Genomic DNA, 25,752 nt, shown 5'->3' with positions numbered 1-25,752 from the left:
TATGCTTTGTGTATTTATAGTTCTGTTCTTTTCTGAGAATTTACAGTGCTTTATACTCTTTCACTGTGTCATTAAAACTTTACAAAATGAGGTTCTGGTAATAGCACTTGTATATTTAAATTGGCAAATTGAATTATCTTGTTTCCTTGTACTTTAAAGAGCCAGTGCAAGAGAGAAAATGCCATTTGTAGGTGACTAATGTTTAGAGAAGGAGGGGCCTAACAATAGAAGGCTGTCTTTCTTTCCTCCTGTTTTCTTCACTTTCTTTTGTCTCCTCTCCCATCCCCAGCCAATTGAGTACTTGGAATTATGACCCAGAGGGCCTTTGGAGAGAGAAGAATTTGGATGTTTTAGGGCATTAGCAGAGTGGGAGTGAGAGCATAAAGAAAAAAGAAGGAAGCAGAGGGAGACATTGGAATAACTGGACTGTTGTGAACAGAATTGTGTTTCCCCCACTAAAAAAAAAAAAAAAAAAAAAAAATCATATTAAAGCCCTAACCCCTCATGTTACTCTTTTTGGAGATAGGGTCTTTAAGGAGGTAATTAAGGTTAAATGAGGTCATCAGGGTGGGGCCCTAATCCAATGAGACTGGCATCTTTATAAGAAGGGGAAGGGCCATCAGACAGCCCTCTCTGTATTTGAACAGAGCCTGTGTGAGAACATAGCAAGGAGGTAGCTGCCTGCAAGCCAGGTAGAGAGCTCTCTTCAGAAATTGGTTCTGCCCCCGCACTTTGATCTCCTAGCCCTCTGAACTGTGAGAAAAATTTCTGTCATTTAAGCCCCCCAGTCTGTAGTATCTTATCGTGGGAGCCTGAGCAGACTAATACATGGAGGAAGGTTAGGTGTGGGTGGATGAATGAAAAATTGCCCTTGGCAGGGTGCCCAATATCACTATAATGGAAAGGAATGTCTAATGTGAAATTGAAAGTTTTGTGTGTATATGAACCATGGGATTCTTCCTGTGACCCCCATATCTTCAGTAGGACTTGTTACACTTATATGTGGTCATGGTTTAACTCTTGTTTTGTTCCTGGCAGCCAAGAGGCAGAATCTCACACCTGGGTCGATACAATGCAAACGAGCAACAACATACACAAAGAGGAGCCTGGGGACAGCCCAGAGGAATACAAGCCGGGGAAAGGGGTGACTTTGCAGAAATCTGGAGGCAGCATTCTCTAGACCTAGAGATATCTATGCTAAAACAGAGGTTGAATGCCATTAGGAACCTCAGGAATCATTTCTAATTTAATCCCTTAATTTAAAGATGAAGGAAATGGGGACTTGAATCATGAGGGCTGAGGTATTCTTGGTCTTCATTCTTGTCCAGCTGGAAAATGACAAAGTTTTAGAATCCCAAATTTGGTGCTTTTTTGTTTGTTTACTAAAACAGTACTTCTAATTTGCTTTAGGCCATACATACGTGTATGTACACACACATATATATTTTTCCCCAGTCTCTAGTCCTGTACCACCTCCTGAAGCTTCCCAGTCTTACTTTGATTTGAAAATTCATACAATAATTATACTTGTTTGAAAGACAAGCTGAGGTTATTGAATAAGAAAGTGCCTTACACATTGTAAAGCTGTGTAAAATGTAGGGTGTTTTTATTTGTTATTATTCAACTATGTAGTAAACTCACATAAATATGTTCATTTTTGTCTGATGAAAGAAACTAGACTTTATATCAAAATCAAACTGTTCAGACTGGAAAAATATATTCTTAACTAGACTTGACACATTATCATTGATTTTTGTCAGAACACACACACACACGCACACACTTTTTTTTCTTTTTTTCTTTTTTTCTTTTTATTTTTTTTAATTTTTATTATCTACGCACACACTTCTAATAGAAACATCCAACTGATGAGGCACAAAAATGGAAAGGCACCAAATTTGCAGTTAAACAGGCCTAAGCTAAAGGTAAACCCTAATTACTTCATTTAGTAGTTGCTTATCCTGGAATTCATTCCTGAACATCTCTGTGCCTCAGTTTCCTTCTCCGTGAAATTGGACCAATCCCTGGGTCATTGTGGAGGACAAAGGAGAGGTCAAGTGTGGTTTCAAGATGCCATTATAGAAATGGATATTTGTGTAATTGTGTAATTTAATTTAATTGTGTAATCCTTGAAGAAATGATTCACCAATGAAATGGGAAAGGCAAAGTATTGCCATCACAGGGTTGCCTGATAGACGAAAGAGAGGACACACATAGCAAACATTAGTTCCCTTTTTGGAATATTACTCAGCCTTCAAAAAGAATGAAATCTTGCCATTTGCAATGATGTGGATGGAGCTAGAGTGTGTTACGCTAAGTGAAGTAAGTCAGCCAGAGAAGGACAAATACCATATGATTTCACTCATATGTGGAATTTAGGAAAAAAACAGGTGAATATATGGGAGGGGGAAAAACAAGAGAGAGAGGGAAACAAAACATAAGAGACTCAACAATAGAGAACAGAGGGTTGATGGAGGGAGGTGGGTAGGGGATGGGGTAACTGGGTGATTGGGATTAACTTGGGCACTTGTTGTGATGAGCACTGGGTATTGTACGTAAGTGATGAATCACTAAATTCTACTCCTGAAACCAATAGTGCACTGTATGTTAACTAACTGGAATTTAAATAAACATTAAAAGAAAACATCAGTTCCCTTTTGTCTTTGTGAAAACCAGTCTTAAGTAGATTTAATTTTGTGAAGTGAGAGACCGCTTTTATTACATTCACAATTAAGAGTTTGTTTCCTTTATATTATTAAAAAAAAAACAGGTATGAGAAATAAACAAGGCTAGGGTAACAACTATATATTTGTCAAAGTGGGTTTCCAGTCAATCCTTAAAGCTGTTTACCTCAGTAAAGAACTGGCTTACAATTGATCTGATTTTCTGTCAGGGGGATTGTGCTAATGTTAACACAGCTCCGCTGGGTCTGGCACATGAAAAGTGTGGCCCCAAGGGGTGAAGGCAGTTTCTGAAAGGGAAAGAATAGAAGGGCTTTTAAACTCTCCAGTTTCTAGTACACGTGAGATCATGTTGGATGTGGTACAGACATTGCTTTGCCCTGAACAGTGGGGCAATTCAAAGACTTTTATATTTTTGCATCACAAGTACCAAAGAAAATATTTACATTTTAATCCATTGCTATATTCTTAATGTCCACTAAAAAGCCAAAAAATGCAATTTTGTCTCAACCTGAGTTAATGTAAAGACAAAAAATTGTAAAGGTAAACATTTATTTCATTAAATGTTTTTATTTCATCAGAGATTTAAACAAGAATATCCACAAGTGAGTGGAAAGGTAAACCAACTTTTAAACACTGAAATAGTAAAAAAAAAAAAAAAGAGAGAGAGAGAGAGAGAACAAAGGTATTTTGTTCTGTATATTAATTGATGCTTGGGAGCAATTTAATTTTTGACTGGCTTTTAGATACTCAGAAATTCCTTTCCTTGTATACTACTTAGCATTTGATAAGGATTCTGACATTTTGGACATGGTTTTAATTGAGAGTGATAAAGAGATTTTTAAAGTACCCTAAATGTTTTATCTAAATAGAAATATTAATTTCTGGCAATGTAAATGTAAAACTAGAATAAATTGTAGGACACAAAAGATCCATAGCAATCTAAAATACATAATATTCTTATATATTATTTCTTTTTCTCAGCATAAGAATGACCCCCTTAAGGTAACATTTTGAAAAATAGTGTTGCTGTACTTATCCCAAATTGACTGTGCATCAAAAGCCACTACTAAAAACTAAAATGTGTTAGCTATTAATATTAGAAGATGTATATCTTGTTTCTTCAATGTTAGTCTAGCTTTTTAACCAAGAAGTTAATTAATAATACTTTAGGAAAGGGGTGCCTGGCTGACTCAGTTGGTAGAACGTACAACTTGATCTCAGAGTCGTGAGTTTGGGCCGCACATCGGGTGTAGAGATTGCTTAAAAAAAAATCTTAAGAGAACATTTTTTTTTTTTAAGATTTTATTTATTTATTTGAGAGAGAGAATGAGAGACAGAGAGCACGAGAGGGAAGAGGGTCAGAGGGGGAAGCAGACCCCCCGCCGAGCAGGGAGCCTGATGCGGGACTTGATCCCGGGACTCGATCCCGGGACTCCAGGATCATGACCTGAGCCGAAGGCAGTCGCTTAACCAACTGAGCCACCCAGGCGCCCCTTAAGAGAACATTTTAGGAAAGTGTTAAATACACTACTATTTTAGATACTTTAAAGAACAAAAAGCCAAAGAGCAAAAAGGTAAAATGGGGAATTGTCTTGGGTCAAATATATTCCAAGAAATAATAGAGCCAGACAGTTAGGACTTAGAAAATAAAGTAGTTCTCAATTGTATCCAAAGCCACTAAGAACTCCTTTGTTACCCCAGTGGACACAATATTCCCATTAAGTAAGTAAATAAATAAATGTAGGATAGGCTAAATAACAGTATGTGGAAGTAGGCATAAAAATCAATTTGGTGTTATTGTCCCAAAAGTGGCATTAATTCCTTCATTGGATTTCTTCGAGGCTGGATAAGTCTAGGCTGTCGGGATAGAAAAGAAGTTTTCATTCCATAAATATAAACTATAAAGAATCCAATCTGTTCAGTGGAAGAATTTATCTGGAAAGAATAAACTGAATCTTAATTGAGAGTGTTACTTATTTTGGCAACAATAACTAGTAAAAGGTCACCACAGTAGCTACACGTTACTTTCAGGCTACCTGCAACCAATGAGTCTTTCAAACACCCCCCAGTTTTCATGTAAGAAATTACTTCTCTTCCACTGTGTTCAATTTTGGGAGTTTGCCAAATCAAGTTCCTGGGTCCTCTCTCCAGGGAAGTCTGGTTTTTGAAGACTTCTTTTAGAACCTCTCACCAGCTGAACAGCCAGATGGATTTTTCTCTTTCAAGGGCTGAGGAATACCAAGATGAAAAAAATCGTTGACATTTGTTTCTTCATTTCAGCTACAGATCAGTTCCTGCTTTTGAACCCTAGACAGTTGCCAGCTTTTTCTATAAATAAATAAATAAATAAATAAATAAATAAATAAATAAATTTTTATTTATTTGACAGAGAGAGAGAGAGCACAAGCAGGGGGAGCTGCAGGCAGAGGGAGAGGGAGACGCAGACTCCTGCAGAGCAGGCAGCCTGATGTGGGGTCTCAATGCAGGGTCTCGATCCCAGGACTCTGGGATCATGACCTGAGCGAAAGGCAGACACTTACCCAACTGAGCCACTTAGGTTCCCCACCAGTTTACAATTATGCATGATTCCCTTATATACCATTCTCTAAATGGCAAAACTATGGATGGATAACAGGTTCATGGTTACCAGGAACTAGGCATGTGGACATAGGGATTGGTGTAGCATAGGAGAGCAGCATTCCTTTGATATTCTAAGTGACTCCATATTCTTACAGTAATTTTTCTTTTGGCCAAGAGTGAGATTTGTTTTTTGCTAGAAACTAAAAGCCATAAATATGAAAAGTCAACAGTGCAGTTAGCCTAATTCTTAATCCTGAAACCTCCTAGGCCAACCATATGTATTGGTAAGTTGAGACACAATTGGGCCAAGAGTTCAATCTGGCATGGAAGTGATCAAACATCACCCAGTTTCTGGTACCGGTGATGTCATCCTACAAATGATACAGGCATTGCTTTCCTCTATTAGATACTGAATGCTTGTCATGTGTCAGGCAGTATGATGAGGACTGGGCATGAATTACATCATTTAATCCTTATAACAAACTTATAAAGTAGGTCCTAGTATAATGACCATTTTGCTTATAAAGAAACTGATACTTAGAGGGTATAGTACGCTTATAACTTATATCTGAGGTACTTATAACATCTAGCTCTGCCACTTGCTAGCTGTGAGACTTGCGAAAACTCTCCAAGTACCTCAGAGATTAGCTAAAGAAAATACAATCAATTTGGAAAGATATATGGAGAAAGCTTTCTACAGAATCTTTCCTTCCACTGTTAGAAAGAGAAACGCTTCTCTCCGGTTCTTTCTCTTTCTTTCTCTGAAGGCAGATCTCTTTTCTCTTAACTTCCAGATTACCTGACTGGTCAATGACCGCCACTGAGCCAAACTTCTCAACTGAGTGGATCTAATCCATCAAAAATTCTGACTTGGGGGATTTCGTTTTTTATTCCTTCATTCTTTCTTGGGTAATCATCTGCTCTAAAAAGAAGACTTTTCAGTTCCTAGACCTGGAGAGAAAGAGATAAGGGCCTTTGGTGCTTGTCCCAAGCCATGGAGTTCATTCCAACTTTTATCAATACTCAAGAAACTATTTTGATGTTCCAATCTGCAGATTCGCTAGAATTATTTTTATTTGGTTTTGAACACAGACAAGAAAGAGTGCAATCTGGTGTGTTCTCTCAAAATCATACATTTTACCATCTTTCAAAACCTCCATTCTTTACATGAGTTTGTAGAAGAATTTACCATTTAAGTGCATATTAACCATGACTAGAAGAATAGCCTATAAGAAGATAATTCTCACATTCCTCAACTCTCCAGAGAGGACATCACTGTTGTCCTAGCATTCACATCCCCAAAATGATAAGCGATTAACACAGCTGTTATTTTTTAAATAGAGGAAAAAGAGGAGCAGTTAGAAAATCATCTAAGAGGAAACGTGTATTTAAGAATCTCTGAAGCTGACATTAATTAATGTAGTTATCTTTTTCCCCCTGAATGTCTATGCATATGTTAAATGATTCTGAAATTTAAATATCTTATGAACATGCAATATTAAATGTATCAGAAAAACTGAACCCTTTATTAAGATCATTTAGGAGCTCATTGAGGAATACACCAAGAAATTGGTATTAATGACTGAAAGATTCTTTCAATTCATTAGAGAAACCAAAAATAATTGCTTTTCAACCCATAGCTTTATGTATGGTTTATTATAAGGTACTGCTCCTACAACCTATAAACTAAATCAATTGTTCCAAGTAGATTACATCTAAACAGTTTTTAGAACTAAAAAAATGTATGGGTTTTCTGAGCCAGTCCACTTATATTGGAAAAGGGATTGTTGATATAGTATTCTCAAGGATTATCACCTTGAGATAAGCAGATTCAAATATTGGGAATAGCTCTCCAAACTTCCCAGTCAGGAAGCTGTGGTCAGTGTTCTGTTCCTTGTTGGGAAGGAGAAAATATTCAGCAAAGATCAACATCAGCTGAATGTCATCACCTGAGGACTTTTCCAGATGGGACCAAGGTTACCTTCAGGTTAAGATGGCTTTCCCTTTCTCCTTATGTTCTGATTAACTAGGGAAGCCTTGATAATCAGTACAGAATACAAAATATTAAGAGATGTCAAGACAATGTCAGGACAAATTGACACCTTTTTGTTTGTTTGTTTGCTTTTAAAGCATTGTTCAAACAGCTTTCATTCTAGCCAATTAATCCATAATTGTCTAATATGGCAGTGGACCAGCATAAGATGCTCATTGAGAGAGAGAACTTTCTTTTGATTTTTTTTTGTAGAAATGTAAATGAACTTGAAAATTAATAAAGTAAAACCAGGCTGCTGTAAAAGTGATGGTGTGAGTCATTATTCTGGGGAAATGCCTGTGGTCATGTCAATCCATCAGAACATTTAGCATCACCTAATTCATCACCATGGTTAAAAGCAGAAAACAGACTTTTTCCAGAAGTATAACCTCTTAAATACTTTCTCTTGACTATTTGAGTTTTATTAGTATAGTGTCCAAAATTTGATGATATTAATGATAGAATGGTTTATTATGCAGGCTGAAATGTTCAATGGTCTTTCCTTATAACCCTCCTTCTGTACTTGCTAGTTAAGGACTTTGATATTAACTTGTTTCTTCATCGGTAATATAGAGGTACAATACCTACTCAATATAGTGGTTATAAGGCTTAAATTAGATATTGAATGAAAGCATTCAATATATACCAGATATTTAATAAATTGCAGGTAGTTTTATATCATTATTGTTAATATCAGAGACCATGAGTTTTGGAACCCTTATTTAAGAACTATGAGTTTTCAGTAGTGCTGTACAGAGATTTCAGTTGTTGGGAGGGTTAAGCTATGTATCTCTTGTGTGTCCCAATCACAGGATTACTTGGAAAAGTCAGAGTCGGAATTGCTAAAAGATCCATTGGTGGAGCCAAAGGCCAGGATAGAGCTTTAGGCAGCATGAAGTAGTCCAAGTAATACTTCATTTGGATAGGGGAAGAGGTGGAGGCTTCTACCAACCCCACCCCCACTCAATCACAATAGTTAACAGCATAAATTAATAAAAATAAGTTAAATAATAAAATTCAACAATAATATAAAAAGAGAAATGGAGGTATTGAAATGAAACAATGAAAGAAATAGATGCATTTAATAAACCCAGGCATTATGCCAGCGAAAAAGCCAATCAAAATGTTACATTATGCATGATTCCCTTATATACCATTCTCTAAATGGCAAAACTATGGATGGATAACAGGTTCATGGTTACCAGGAACTAGGCATGTGGACATAGGGATTGGTGTAGCATAGGAGAGTCCCTTTGTGGTGATGGAACAGTTCTGTGTCTTGACTGTGGTAATGGTGTCATGGATCTATACATGTGATAAAATGTCTTAGAATTACACACACATGCACACACAAGTGCATATAAAAACTGCTGAAATCTGAATGTCTATAGTTACCAATACTGTGTAAATGTCAATATCCTAGGCTTAATATTGTGTTATAATTATATAAGATATTACCATTGAAGAAAGTTTGTTGAAAAGTGTATAGGGCTTTCTGTACCAGGCTTTGCAAGTTTCTGTGAGAATATGACTATTTCAAAATACAGAGTTTAAAATTTTAAACACAAAAAAAGAGGATTGACAGAATGATCACAAAAGGCCTAAAATAAAATGTAGAATTCTTAATAATTATGCAGCAAAGCTATTTAAGCATAAAATCCATAAAATACAGATTTGATTATATGATTTTCAATATCTGCATTTCCAAACACACCATGAATAGATTAAAAAATCATATACAAACTGTGAAAATTATTTATGGCAAGATTTACAGACAAAATGTTGTTCCCAATAATATGTAAAGAGCTCTTATTTTTTTTTTATTTTTTTAATTTTTTTAAAAGATTTTATTTATTTATTTGAGACAGAGAGAATGAGAGAGAGAGAGCACATGAGAGGGGGGAGGGTCAGAGGGAGAAGCAGGCTCCCTGCCGAGCAGGGAGCCCGATGCAGGACTCGATCCAGGGACTCTAGGATCATGACCTGAGCCGAAGGCAGTCGCTTAACCAACTGAGCCACCCAGGCGCCCAAGAGCTCTTATTTTTAAAATAAGAAAAGTCAAAACTCCCAGAAAAAAATGGGTTACAATATGATAGTATAACTAACAAGAAATAAGAAATGTCAAATAAATTAGGTTAAATAAATTGTCATTTCTTTACCATAGATCCATTAAAACTGACATTATAGAAGTATCTTTATTAACATAAAGATATTTATGATTTACTAATAAATGAAGAGAGTAGATAATATCAAAATATATTTTAATAGAAACTTCTTATTTTCTCTTTAATTTTTATCATTTAAAGTTAGCAGTTCCAATATTTAAATTATATTTTGAGTTATACTAGTTTTATAGCTTATTTTTAAAAGATTAATTACATTATCATTTTACTTTAATTTTTAAAAAATTCTTATTATAAATGAAAAATTATAAAGTCATATACATTCAACATTACAGAAATATATAATATAGAAAGTAACCCATCACCCAATAAAAACTACCCTCAAAAAAAAAAGGGGACATTTTATTACAGAAATAAAATACATTAAACTGAATTAACACTGAATATAAATAAGAAAATAAAATTCACTTAGTCTTTTTTCCTATCAAACATGAATATCAACCCCAAATATTTGCTGTGTTTAGTTAAATTAATCCTCTATACATTTCTTTAGATCTTCTAAATGCAAAGCACTGAATAAATTCCAAAGGAATAAACTCAGTATCTTCCACACAATAATGATACTACAATATAATTGCAATCATTACAATAGAAAAAGAATAATGAAAGTATTAAATACCTTCTAGTAGCATAAATTCTTACTATAATTTCTCTTGATTGAATAATAAAAAGCTGGTCTAAAAGAAAAGAAGTCCACACTCATGGATATTATTGTTCCCCATCATAAATTGTCTTATTTTTTAAAACAATAAAAGATCATATGCTGTGGAGACCATGCTATAATCATGAGTATAAAATAATATCAGAGTTTTGAAAATTAACATTATAACAGGATATTTTTCATTAGTTTCATGATGCTGATGAATATTCATAAAACAAAAGTTTTAATTTAAAATACAGCATCATTAATAAAAGACTAACTTGGTGATTTGCTTCATATTTGTGGACAATAAAAATCTTCTCTATCTACCTTTATGAAAAGAGTCTGTAACCTTTACTCTAAGTTTACAGTAGCTGTAGCTGGCTAAAGTTTGCATGCTTTTATAACATAGAAAAAAAATGATATTTAAATAGCATTAATTTTCTTATCTTTCAATAGCCAAAAATACATTATTTGTGATTTTAATACTAAATATTTTGGTTGTGATATTCATTAAAAGAAGCTTATCCTTACTGATTAGAGAAGTGTAATACTGAAGATTTGGAAACATTAGCAAAGAAGCAAGAGAAAGAAACTATAGATTTTATGGTTATTATTACTGAACATTAAAATTTTCTGATAATAAACATTTAATTCTTTAAACATATGTCTCATGCTTTTTTCACGTGATTTTTTTTTTTTTTTTAGAGAGTGATGCGCACATGCAAGGGAGGGGGAGGGGCAGAGGGAGAGGGAGAGAATCTTAAGCAGGCTCCATGCCCTGTGTGGAGCCTGATGTGGGGCTGGAGGCAGGGCTCCACTTGGGGCTCCACGCCGGGCAAAATCTCATGACTAATCTCATGACCCTGACATCATGACCTGAACCAAAATCAAGAGTCAGACGTTTAACTGACTGAGTCCCCCAGGCGCCCCTCACATGATTCTTTTTTTCTGTGGTTCTATTATCACAACATAATGAATGCTCAGGAAATATTTCTACAAAACCTAAAAAGAAACCCTGAATAGAATGAATGTGAATCCTGTTTCTATTATCTCACTGAAATATTCTCATCTCAAAACAGTTGCTGTAACAGATCTTACATTGGTATGAAAAGATGTGCCCTCTGTTCCTTGTGAATATTTGCAAATTAAGCTAATAATGATATTGTATTGAATGGCTTTTCCAGGGAGCTGAGTCTGATTCCTCACATTTCTTTTTTGTGGGTAGGTTGTGTTAAGGCAGGGTTTTTTGTGCATTTTTTTTTTTTTACCATCATTCTACTCTATTTTTAAAAATAAAAAACTGTTACTGTTCAAGATGACTAATGAAGTCTTTTTGGGTCATGGGAGAAATGTGACCCTGTGGTTCTAGAACAAAAGTAGAGGCAAGGAATACCCTATACAAACAAGATCTATTATTTTGCCAATGCGGAGTAAACTGACATCATGAAGGTGAGTTGGTTTTTTATCCCTTTAATAAATACACAGCCAATACATGGGCTATTTGGAAGGTTTCTTCTTCTAGGAAATCATTAAATTATTCATTCAACCAACTTATTAGTTGTTAATCACTGTGCTAAATATTGAAAATGTAAGTATAATTAGGATATGATCCCCATCTTTGTAGAATGTCACAAAGAGTCAGACAGCCAAGCAAATTTTTGCAATACATTATAATAAGTGATAAGGAAAAAAAAAGTAAAAGGTACAAAAGAGAAGCAAAGGATTGTGATGCTTTTTTTTTTTAAAGGGAAAGTTTCAGCAAAATCTGTTCAAAAAATTTACAGAAGTTTATTTTGCGGTATAAGTGAGATTTTGCCTAGCAATAAGTATAGAAATGATAATCCAAATAAAGAGAAGAGTATATACAAGCACAATGATAAAGTAATACAGAACCTTTAGTATCCAGTACAGATGGAGCTTAAACGTGGTGTTGCAGACAGACTCTCAGCTACCCCTCCACCTCATCATCCCCCACCCACCTCTTGGTCTTCACACCTTTGTGAATCCATCTCTCCCGGACAGTGGGTTGGACCTGTGATTTTCTTTTAACCAATAAAATGTGGCAAAGATGATAGATTGCTGCTTCTGTGCTTTTATTACATTGTATAAGACATTTTTTTTTGGTAGCAGACACGCTAGGAGAATTGTTGGCAGCATCTGGAATTTGTGGGTAGCCTCCAGCCAACAGCCAGCAAGAAACTGAATGCCTCAATCCTACAGCCCTAAGGGCATGGAATCCGCCAACAACCTAACTGGCCTTAGAAATGAATCCCTTCCCTGGTGGAGCCATCAAGTGAGAACCTATTCCTGGCAAGCAGTTTGCAGCCTTGTGTGATCCTAAGCAGAGGATGTAACTGAGATGTGCCAGACTCCTTCCCCACAGAAATTGTGGGATGATAAATTGTGTTGTTTTAAGCTGCTAGATTTGTGGTAATTTGTTATGCCATGATAGATAGATAATACAAATGATGAAGAGAAGTAGAGTGGAAGACAAGGAGAGAGATCACAGAGGGTCTTCTGTGTCACACTAATGATGGGTTAGAGAATGTACCAGTAAAATAAAAAATACCCATTAAGTTGCTATTCCAACAGGCTAGTGAAAAGATAATAAAGACTGTAAGGTAGTAACAGAGTAGATGAAGAAACATACCTCTAGTTGATAATTGAGGAGCAAAACAATTCTAGGCAGAGGATGCAACAAGCAAAACCTAATACCCACCCCCCACTCTCCACCCCCACCACATACTCACGGAATACCTCTCTTTATTAAAAATACAAAATAATTTAACAATTATTAATTTAACCTATGTCTCTTAAATACTTATATTCTAGGCATTGTATTTTTTTTTTTTTTACTGCCTAGAAGTAACAAGTGATAAGGAAAAGCATACACATGCATTTCTACAAGATTTAATTTAATGAAAATTAAAAAAATGTCACCATGTGATTGATCCAATGTACTGTCTCTGACATTGGCTCCAAGGGGCATGATGTGGCTGTTGTTTTGAGCTTGAAGTTCTGGGAATATCTCTGATATCCACTAGTTTTCTTCAGTAATCTTCATGATTATCAGAAAGCTCAACAAAGCTGATCCTGGAATACAGTCTGATCCTGGAATACAGTCATTATGTTAAGCAAAATAAGGAATAGTTCCTATCTGGGAGTTTTAAGGAAAGAGACATTAAGAACATAAAAATATATCCATACTAAGGAGTAAACATGGTAAATACACCTAAAGTACCCAGAAATGCTGTTTCCTGCTTTTACTTGTAGATCCCAAAGGAATTGCTATGTGCTCAGCCACCTCGTTTCCCTTCTTCGTTATGATAGTTAAATTGTCTAATTTTATTTGGAAGATAGCTATATTTTTACTCTATAGCTTATCTTTTTGAGATAAACTTTGTGATTGTATTCCCTATTGGAGAAGCAAAAATAATTATCAGATTTTAAAAATAATTTTAATCATTCAGGGATCAGCTTTATCAGATTTAGCAGATTGAAGGAGGCGGTGAAGAAATTTAAGAAAACAATTGTCCCAACATATGGTCAATATAAAAAGGAATATTTTTCTCCTTTGTACAACATTGGAAACCAAACTCGTTTGATCATAAAGTCTTCCACATTGTCTAGTATTACTAGAGATTGTCCTGTCTTTGGCAACCTAACTCTATAATCTCAGTTCTCTTTAATATGGATATTTACCAAGGTTTTCTTCAAAACAGACCAGTTTTAATATGTATGGAACATGTGTTATCACCCATAATCCCTCTTCTCTATGAGCTTCTTAAAATTGTAAGGCAAATTTTATTGTGATAGCTAATCTTCAAAGATGTCCGTACAATTGACCATGCCTGCCAGTATTTGTGTTCTTCAGTGCCTCTCCTTTAAGCTGGCTGATGCTATAACAAACTTAGAGCTAATGCAATGCAACAAAAATGATTCTGTGTGCCTGTCAAAGCCACATTAGAAGACTTGCGGTTTTTGCTTTGAAGTCTTGGAATGCTTGCTCAGGAAGCCAGCCCCCATGTAAGATGTTGCATTACCATGATACCGCCAGGTTGCAAGGACACGAGTATGTGGAGAGACCTTGGGAAGAGCCAGATCCCCAGCCAACCCCTAACTCCTCCAGCCATCCCAGCCTAAGTGCCCGATGTGAGTGAAGAAGCCGTCCTGGTCCTCTAGACACCCAAGTGGGCCATCACTCAATTTCAGACTCCTGGGAGACTCCAAGAATTGACAAGCTGAGTCCAGCCAACCTGCAGAATTGTGAGAGATAAGAGTAAATTGTTATTTTATGCTGCTAAGTTTGGGGGTGTTTTATTGTATGGCAATAGATAACCAAAATATTTATTCCCTGGAAAAATGGGTTTGTTGCCTTTACTGATATATTCATCACTGGTTACTTCATGAAAAGGTTAAGTACAGAGGGGTTGAATTTTACATGAATCACGATTTTAAGGTTAAAATTTTTATGCCCATGTATAAGCAAGAGCTTCCCTACCTTTTTGACTTTCAAATAATTTTATTTCTCATTTGATAAGCATTTTGTCACTAGCACAAAAACTCACAAAAAGGATTTCAAAAATTGTTTCTCTTATTTCAGAAAAGATCAAAATGTGGAGTCATTCGCATAATAAATGCAGGTCTCTGCCAAAATCGATTTTCCACTTAAAATGTATCCAAACCTTCACTTTTTACTAAGGAAACATATCTGTCTTGGAACACTTAGTTTCCCTCACTTTCCATGCCTACAGTAGCAGTTGACTTTCTTATCAGGACCATTTACGTCACTTGATTACTGAATAAAAGAATTCAACAATATATTTGAGTGGTAATGATATGCCAGGCACTACAGTAGGCATTGGGAATGGAACAGTAAACAAAGCTGACTTGGTCCCTGACTATTTGGAGTTTACAGATTAGTAGAAATGACCATCACCTGAGGTTTCCAAGTTTTCTCTGTTCATGGACCTTATATTTTCTAAATGAGTTTTTCCACGGTGCTCCTAGACAAAAAGAAGTACCCAACATTCCATTTAATGAGTAGCGAAGTCCCAACAATTTACTAGGTATTTTTTTTGTTCTAACAACATACTGCATATGAACAATACACATAAATTTAAAGAAAAAATTCATTCTTGCATAACTACAATTACTTAGGACTTAGGCACCACACAGGTTCTCATGCGTTGGAATCAGATTGGACACCACCACTCATTTGCTGTTTTACATTTATAGGTAGTGCTTTCTTTGTATTACAGGAACTACTGAGAACTCAGCTTCCTAAGGATCTGATGACAATTTATCTTCTAGCACCATGTAATAGAGAAGCTGTGAACTATCTCGGACTTCTAGTTTATACAGTTCCAGCAGATACCAAGGATCACTGTGTTTCTTTCAAACTTTTAAAATAAAAAAAAAAAATTTTAATATCCTGGGGCACCATTGTGAGTTTACTGCAGTGCTCAGAGTGCATGCTTGTGCCGTTTGGGAACCAAAGAAAAGACAAAGAATGCAGAAAAATGTAGCCTGGCTGCAGTGTCAGAGTTGGATGCTTACAGGGATTCCCCTCCCAAGTTCAGCACAGGTCAGCTACCAGATTAAAATTTGATGTAAACTGGCTTCATCAAAATAACCACCCAGCAAAGATTATCAATACCCTGATGTATTTGTGAGTGGGAAAAATCCTACCTACCGAATTCATGAGATCTGAAGGTCAATTATATCTAAGTAGAATTTAAAATTAAATAACTAATTGGTCATGACAGGAGCTACAAATGCAGAAACAAGATTATATAATTCATATAGAATACACATTCGTCCTCTGGATATAGCATGTTTTGTCTTTTAACATGAAGAGTGAAATATTTCTTATATTTCAGAAATTCACTGTGATTGTGGATATGGTACAAAGAGAAAAAAAATCTCAGAACTTTTCTAACCCATTTATTATATATATATATATATATATATATATAATGTTATATATAATATAAATATGCAGATTATAAAATACCCTGTACCTACTTGGAAAAAACTAGTCTTTGTTATCCAAAAGAGGACTCATTTTATCTACAAAATAAGATATAAGGATTTTGTCATTATACTAAAAACAATTAGATGTACAAAAATCTCAGACAAGGTCTTTTAGTTATCTTTATATTATATCATTTAATAAATAGATTGTGAAAAAAGAGGAAATAGCTCTATGAAATAGCAAATTAAATTTACTTATATTTCAAAAGCACTTATTATGTATCAGTCTTTTAACATGTATTCACAGCCAACAATAAAACATTTACTATTGGTAACCAATCAAATTGTCGGGGGAAGAAATAGCACACTGCCAGCCCATTGATCATCTTCACTTAGTGATGTTTTCTGGCCTACACCCCGTAGAAATTTTTGAATGTAAAACTGACATTTAAAATTCAGTTATTTCAAAAAGAAGTCTGAATTATGAGTTCCTTATGTACAATGGAAGATCTAGTAAACTTGGCCTTGAAGGAACCATCTGATGCTATGTGGGGGTGTGTCTTTAAAGGGGCAGTTCACTCTCCAGTTCTATTCTCTGTTTATATCCTACTTATTTAACTTATTTGTAATTTATGGCTCAGGCCCTGTAAGCATTTGAATTTGTGAATCCTGCTAGAAGATAGTTGACTTATCCAGATAATGCCTAAATCATAAGGGTAATCACAGAATTATGATAAATATTTTAATAGAGGGCAAATAAAATACTCTTAGTTTTACAAATCACACCCATAAGTGAGCTTTCTTCTCCCACCCCTTTGGAAGAAGTGCAAAGAGAAAACAATATTTAATGTGTCTTACCAATCACAACCAAGTTTTACAAACTCAACTTGTCATGCAAACTTCTAGTGAGGGAGACTTTCAGGAAAGCAATTAATGAGTAGTAGTGATCATGTAGAAAATTTAATAAAAATCATAGATTCACTATGGAAATCTAAAGACAGCTAAAGGCAAACTTTTCCAGTAAAAATTTATTTAAATTATGGATTAAATAAAATATATAAGGATAGAAGATTGCAAATGACTAAAAGGAAATAAAAATGCCTCACCTTCTCTCTTTATGAAGCCTACCACCCATTTTAAATATAATATAGCATCACTTATTTTTGTATTATTTCTTTTAAAAGCAATTTGATGTGATCCATAAAATTTAGTACAATGTAGAATAGGGTCATTAAAATGCAGAAAGACCTAGAACATAAGGGGATGGATAGCCATCCTAGTTGATTTAGAATATTGTATTTGTGCACCAAATTTAGAAACAAATGTCTTGATATCTAAAACAAAAATTTAAGAGGAAGGAAGAAAGGAAGAAAGAAACTCGTAAATTATTCTGTCTGTGGTAGGAAGGATACACATTTCTCTAAAGAAACATTCCTGCATAAAACTCAAAAGTAAATGTTACATGTTACATGTGATGCCTTATTTATAAAGAGGTTTGGCTGTATATTAAAAAACAAATAATGATAGCTTAAACAAGTGTAGGCAACATTTTCAAATGGTCTCCAAGATTCCCATTCCCTGATGTATGTTCTCTATATAGCCCTCTCCACTTGAGTGTGGGTCTAAGAATATAATGTATTTCAATTCCATGATTAAGTTGTACTATATAACTAAGGGGATGGGATTTTGCAAATGCCATTAAAGTACCAAATCAGTTTGACTTTGAATTCATTAAAAGGAGATAATCTGGGCAGGAACGATCTACTCAGGTGAGCCCTTAAAAAGAACTGGACCTTTTCTAAAAGAAGAAACTTGGGGTGCCACACCAGAGAACCTCCTGCTGGGACAGTCTCCAAAATCTGAGAGTTGTCCCTGGCTGATGATTAGCAGAAAAATGTATCTTCAATGCTACAACCACCATGACCTGAATGCTGCCAACACAGGATTTGGGAAGAGCCTCAGAGCCTTATGTGAGATTGCAGTCCGAGCCAAAGCCTTCCTTGACTTTGGCCCTGCAATACTCTGAGCAGAGGACACAGCTTACCCATACCTGCATTTACTGCATTTACCCATAGTAAATGGGTGCTGTTTTAAACCACTATGTTTGTGGTAAATCCATTATGCAGCAATAGAAAAACTAATACAACAACACATAATTTCATTTCTTTTTTACCTAAAAGTACCCTGAAGATGAGTAGCCTAGAACCAATGTTATCTGACTCAACAGGATCCAGGCAGCTCTATGATTTTGCCATTCTTCCTGTGTCACTTCATGATACAAAACGGTGGCTCAAAATCCAGCAATCACATCTCCTAGTAAATAGAAGGAAGAAAGAGCGTAAGAAAGGGCACATCCATTCCTCTTTAAGAAGTCTTTGTGCTTTTATCTTCCTGGCCATTATTTTACTACCAGCCATGTTAGCTGCATGTGTGGTTGAGTAAAGGAAGGATTTTGATAAGCTAGAGAAACAGAAAGCTAGCATGCTACTAGATTGTTTCTCTTAAATGAAAGCTATATTAAGGGGCTAGATTACAACAAACGTGTCTATTCTAGGTTATTTTTGGAAGAGGGATCTATATGCTGTACGAATTATGGAAAAGATCAGACTTTACATCCAATTACAGTCCCACAATTTACTATGTAGATTGAGAGACTTGAGTAATTTCTCTGAGCATCAGTTTGTTTTTGTAATCTGTAAAATGTAGGCAATTATTCTAAAGTGTAGGCGTTGTTGGGGGAGATTAAGTAACAACACAAAGAGGCATGGGAGATGAGGTGCCAGTTATGAAATGTTACACTACAGTATGGTAGCTTCCTTCACTTACTAAGGAGTGTGGATCATGAGGTTGTGCTAGTTAGGAATATTATTATTATTTTTTTCTTTATCAAATAAGAACTTTTACATCAGCTTCAGCATTTGGGTAAATATGTAATTGAAACCACAGATTACTGCAATAAATATCATGGATAGGAAAAAAAAATGAATGTGTTTTTAATCTACCAGATTGTTCACAATCTATCTAAACACTATAGGAAAATGAAATGGAATTCCAATAGACTTGTCAGGAATGAATTGGTTCCCAAAAGTATGGCCATGTAACTGAGTAAAATAATCTATTAGATAAGGCCACTTAGAATAGCCAACTTAAATATCAAAGAATATCTTTTAAGAATAATGAATTATGTTAAATTGACATTTACTTACTTTGTTGATGATTAACCAACAATTTTAGCTGCTACCTAAGGTTGCTCGTTTGGATGTAGTAAACCAGTTCTGTTAATGTGGAAAGAGGTAGAAGTTTCCTATTTGCTAGTGCTGGTAGATAGTCATCTATTTCCTTATTAGATAGTATACATTTTGTTTACCAAGAAGTTAAAATGAAGTCAGGGTGAGAGTATTAAGACAGAGCCCCACTTTCTTTATGCAAGATATTTAAATCACCTGTTTTGTTTGTCCAAGAAGTCTTTTCTCTGCGCTCTGATTTTAGCTGTAGGACCAGAAAACAGGCTTTGGAAATTTATTAATATACTTAAAATTATGATAGGCTTTATGATTCAGACTTGGGATGGCTCCCGTAAGTCGAATCAAAATCTGACAAGAGATTTATGAATGCTACACACACAACACTCCTACATAACTATTTTATTATTCTCAATCACTTGCTCTATAAGATAAAATAATGTATAGCCAATGATCACAGTTGGAGTGGCTGTAAACCAAACTTGATTCTCTCACACATAAGATAGAAGATTAAATGATCTAGTCTTGTAGTTTTGTTTAGAAGAAAGAAAATACATTTCGGGGGCATAGGCAGAACATTAATCGGTCCCATATATTTTGGATTAATGTGTATGTGAATTTTGTTATATATAAAATAACAAAAAACATAAAAATATATGTACTTCTGTATATATATATATATATATACACACACATACATGCCTCATAGTTGTACATTTGCATTTTGTGGCATATACATTTACGTGTCAAGAATACTAGCAGTAGCAAAGTCCTTTATACCAAAGCCAGATAAAAAGTTCAGGAAATTTATATTCATTCATGTTCTCATTCAATTATTTTTCTCAATTTGTGTTTGTGTATAAGACATCTGGAAATTAAAGACTTATAGACAAGAAAAAGCAAGCATCAGTGAAAAATAACAGCAAATTCAACAATAAAAGAAATGTCCACCTAGTAATATAAATTGTCTATAAGTATGTGGAGGAGTATCTTGCTTGATATTGACAAATCCATCAAGATCGTTTTAAAAACCTACCGAATTTACCTAAAAATGTCAGGTAATTATGGAAAATTAAGAAGGAAGTATCACACATTTTTCCTTTTTTAAAAATCATACTTACCTTTGTTACATTGGACATGATAAAAGAAACTACAATAATTAAAATTGTAAATTTCCTGACTATGATTTGTTAATAATTTGCTTCCTTAATGATTATATTTGTAAGCCATTCAGACACCAGTTTTACAGAAAATCCTTTTTTTAACGAAAAAATATTCCTGAATTATAAATAATTGAGCCCTATTATTGTCTGTGCGTGGGCCAGGGAGTAGGAGAAAGTGGAGTAGTTAGCCTTAATTATCTGGATAATTTATTTCTGTCAACCCAGCCTTAGTGCCCTTTCCTTTCAAAACTGAAAAGTTATATTAGAAATTATAGTTCGTCTTAAAGGAACTATAACATTAGAGATGACATTTCAGCACATTTGCGGATAAGTTATTTTCACTATGTCACCTTTCCCTGTGATAGTTGTGCAGTGTTCCTATCCTAGGATAGAGATTGAGCAAGTAGATGACAGGAGGGTCAGGGGACTCTTCTCTCTCACTGGAAGGCTCCTACCACTGCCATCGGAAATCAGATTGTTAGCATGTCAGCTCAGTCTGTCAGAATCCCCTGAGTGCTGCTCGGCCAGCTACGAGAAAATACCTTGTGTATTGGCTGTGGATGTCCCTTAACAACACCCAGTCACTCAGTCATGCAGCCGAAACGGGGCAGCACACAACACCTTCACACTAGTGTACGATAACTGAGCTTTCCATCGATATGTCTTGACCTTATAAGAAGGCACAGCGAAGGGCCAAGGTGAAGAGCCCAGAAAGGCTTGATTGCTACTAACCTTCTCTTGTCTGTTAAAAATGGCAGCTTCTTTTAATCCAGTCAGTCAGAAACAAATGTAATAAAACAATCCTTACTCAGAAAACCAGTAAGGTATTTCTTTTATGCAGTGATGAAATACAGCCACTAGATGACACCAAGAGATAGTTTCTATATGTCTGATTAATATCCTACACGCAGTTGCCTGTTCAAAGGTGACATTCTTGAGATTTTCATTGAGATCACAGATGTAGGTCAATTAAGTGATCTAAAATTTTCCGAATTACCTTGCTTCCATGTTGTCAGTTGCAATCTATTCAGGAAGATAAAATTAAAATCAAACAAAACCATTGGATATGGGGTCATTTGGACAATGACCTCAAACATTTCCACTTTTTTTCCTGTTGTACATACCATCAATGAGCTGTTCTAGGAGAGTCCTTACAGTTACTGTCATTTTGGAAAGTTTCTGCCAGTACTCTATCATAAAACCTCCTCAAGGATTTGAAATTCAACTGTAATACTTCTCTCCAGTCCACATTTTATAATCCAAGTCTCAGCAATATGCATTTTTACATGGTTGTAAACAATTGGCCTGCTCCTATGTCTATGTCAGCAAGAGAAAGAAAACAAAAAACTATTAGTAAGTTTCAACTCTCAAATAATTATCAGTATTCCCTTCAAAAAACAATCTATATTTTATCTTGGATTTATATGCTGATGGTTCATTGCCAAATTAATGTAATTTGCATCCTGGGAATAGTCTTAAACTTTAAAATAGTAGTTCCCCCATATAATACAAAACTGTTTTAGTAGCAGGCTATCTGTATAAAAGTTGCATACAAGTTGCAAAATCCACTGTCTGACCCAGTAAAAATCTCTAGAAGTTCAAGATCATGAAGAAACGTTAATATAAAATACATAGTTCCAGTAAATGTTACTTAAAACAACTTTGTAAGCTTCTCTGTGTAGCTTCAAAAAAATAATAATGATTTTGTCTTTTAGCTAGCATTGCCACATGGTAAATTAGATTGCATTTTTTTCACCAAAGATATTTGTTATTAGAAAAAGACTGTATATTGATTATATAATGGAGAAAAGAAATGCTCTTGATCCTAAAAGCAACAGTTGAGACATACGATCATGTCTAAGAAGGAAATGTATAGAAATTAACAGAACACAGGTCATACTCAGGTATTGAATATTAATTTAGTAAAACATATGCACATCCATTAACTTACAAATGTAAAATGACAAAGAAAAACAAATTCAACTTCATTCTGGAATACAATTTTTTTTTTTATTAAATAAGACACTATTCTGGTTATTCAGTACATCTTTTCATTCCCTTTATGAATTTTGGACCATTACATATCTGATTTTCCTGAGTTTTATGGATTTCCTGAAATTATGGCAAGCTTTACTTATTTAAAAATCACTCATATTTTAAAATCAATATACAGAGACAAATTTCACATTGAGTATCTTCGTTAAAAGATGTTGGCTAATATGTATAAAAACACTGGTACCTATATAGACTTCCTTATTTATTTTTTATTTTCTTAAGTGAAAAAACTTAGGATGGACCCACTTAAAAACTTGGTTTGTTCTTGGGGCACTTGGATGACTCAATTTGTTAAGCATCCAACTCTTGGTTTCTGCTCAGGTCATGATCTCAGAATCCTGGGATCCCGGTGCACATCGGGCTCTGCACTCAGTGGGGAGTCTGTTTGAGGATTCTCTCTCCCTCCCCCTATGCCCCTTCCCCAGTTCACTCTCTCTCTTAAATAAGTAAATAGATCTTAAAAAGAAAAAGAAAACAAAACAAACAAACAAACAAACAAAATTGGTTTGTTCTGAATACCAAGAGTGTTGTTTATTATAAATTTTATGTGTATAATTTTTATAAGAATTTCTTTGAAATTCCCCAAGATTATGCGAAATAAGTCACTCAAAAATATTTTACTTTAAGAAGAAATTTTTGATTTTAAGAAGTTAACCATTTTATTTTATTGGAATATGTAGGTGGGAGAACAGTTTTATACCAACTACTTATTCTCCCTATGGTTCTATTGATTTATATCTTCTCTTTTAAAATGACTGTATTAACTTTCCATTACTGAGAAAAATCTGGATTTCAAGTCCATAAAATGAAAAATACACTCACATGTATATACACATGTACAAACACACACACACACACACTCGTCATTCTAAAATGTATTAAATGTATTATAAATAGCATGCAGAAAAATACTGTTGTGTAATGCCATGAGGTGTTAACTCTTCTTTTGCGTTGGAAGTCATGGAGTAGTTAGTAGGTGTTATCTTCTCAATTCCATTAATAGCAGTTATATAGAGACATGGCAATGGGGAAAAAAAAGTGGCCTGGGATTCTGTAATGCACAATTGAAATGGGTACATTAAAGATAAAATACTAAGCTTCATTGGGAGTTTCTGTTTTTCATCATTTTATTTTCCTATGCCCTAATTTTAGCAGTCTCTTAAGCAGAGATACTTTATCATCTGCTTATGTTTATTGAAAACTTTGAATTATTAACCATCTGAGTTTTAGAGGGAAACCTCACAAAGCAGCTTAAACATAATTTGGCTGTCTAGTTTATTTTTCTTCCTTTTTATTATTTTTTTTTTGATAGAGATATTTTCTTTATTTTTTCCTCCATTTACAGGTGCAGAATTAAAGAACACGTTCGCTCACTATATTATTGATGCACTTAAGTGGAGTGTTCCAAAGCATGTAATTACCGTGTAGGCTTATGGCCCTGAAGTAGCCGGGGATAGTGGTGCTGCATATCCATGATTTGAAGGACATACAGTGATGATTATAGAGGCAGTACTCTGCATCCATTCTAGCCCTTTTGTGTTTAGCTGGTTGTCATGGCAAATAATTGGATAGAATTTAAGCCACTTTCTTCCAAGTGGGAAATTCATAATTTTACCCTTCACCTAATTTTGTAGATACTTTTAAAGAATCTTAAAGTTTCTACAGGAATGACGTCGAGCAGTGTGGGAAAAATTTTTCACAGAGAGTGGACACCTCAGAAATTTGACATCTTCTATTTCGGGGGGTGGGGTAACAAAGTCAATTTTCATTTGCATCAGTTTGCTTTATTTTCTTATAACAAAGCCAGAGACTTTGAGCTTCTTTGATAAGATCAGCCCGATGTAGTTGACGTTGACAGCTTTTGAGAGAAATGGAAAAATGGTAAAAACAAACAAACAAAAAACCAAACAGGATTAACTGACCCAAAGGACATGCAAGTCAAGTAATAATGATGTATTTCTTTCATTTCATTACTTTCTGTTTTACTAGTCTAATATTGAAGTGTATGCTTAATATATCCCTTTAATTGTAAAATATAGTTATAAAACCTTAGAAAATTTAGAATTGAATACTGTTTGTGATCTAGTTCAGTTATTCCCCCAGAGGTACTAATTATTCAGTCAATTTTTATTTAATGGTGCCCTCTGTTAGCCATTGACAATAATGTCATAAACCAATTTTAAAAATGAACAAATAAAAACACTCCTGCCCTTAAGATGTTTACATTCTAGGGCACCTAGGTAGCTCAGTCGGTTAAGCATCTGCCTTCGGCTCAGGTCATGATCCCAGGATCCTGGGATCAAGCCCCAAATCGGGCTTTCTGCTCTTCAGGGAGCCTGCTTCTCCTTCTCCCTCTGCTGCTCCCCCTGCTTGTGCTCTTTCTCTGTCAAATAAATAAATAATTTTTTTTTTTTAAAGATGTTTACATTCTAGAAAGGATTTCAAAATGTGAAAGATGATGCCTAAGAGAATTGTAGCCACTTCATACAGATGATTATTTGTATACCACACTGGGATCCAAGTTTAAGTTCCCAGCACTGTCATTCTTTGGACAAAAAGGCCCCTAGGTCAAAGTCATTTACTGTTTAACTGCAGTGTTACTTAAGCTCTCTTATACTTAAGAGTACAGAAATGGCAAATTGCATAGTGGAGTGCACACGTAGAAATTGTGTAGAATCCTGGAGAATAGGAGGTGCTCCTTTAAGACTAAAATTCCTGTTTGAGCTCAGAATCATTTACTTCTTAGTCAAAGTAAGAGGAATTTAATAAAGAATTGAGAAAACGTATAAACAAAGTGGAAGAAAGGTGTAACAGAGGGGAAGGATGAGACAGCGGTGAAGAAAAGAGATGGCTTGGCTGTGCAGGCAGGCTTGGAGGTATTGCAGGCTTGCTTCCAGACCCCTGCAATAAAGGGAATACCACAATAAAGCGAGTCAAATGACTTTTTTGGTTTACCAGTTATAATTTAAAGTTGTCTTTACACTGTAGGTTTTATATAAAAGTTATATTCATACTGTAGTTTTTAAGCATGCAATAGCATTCTATCTAAAAACAAATACATGCCTTAATTTAAAAATACTTTATTGCTAAAACATGTTAACCATCATCTGAATTTTCAGTGAGTCATGATCATTCTGCTGCTGGAGAGTCTTGCCTCGATGCCGATGGCTGCTGACCGATTAGGGTGGTGGGTC

This window comes from Mirounga leonina, unplaced genomic scaffold, assembly GCF_011800145.1.
Source record: "Mirounga leonina isolate KUSES-001 unplaced genomic scaffold, KU_Mleo_1.0 Mir_98, whole genome shotgun sequence".
Taxonomy (NCBI): Eukaryota; Metazoa; Chordata; class Mammalia; order Carnivora; family Phocidae; genus Mirounga; species Mirounga leonina.
This window is presented reverse-complemented; position numbering follows the sequence as displayed.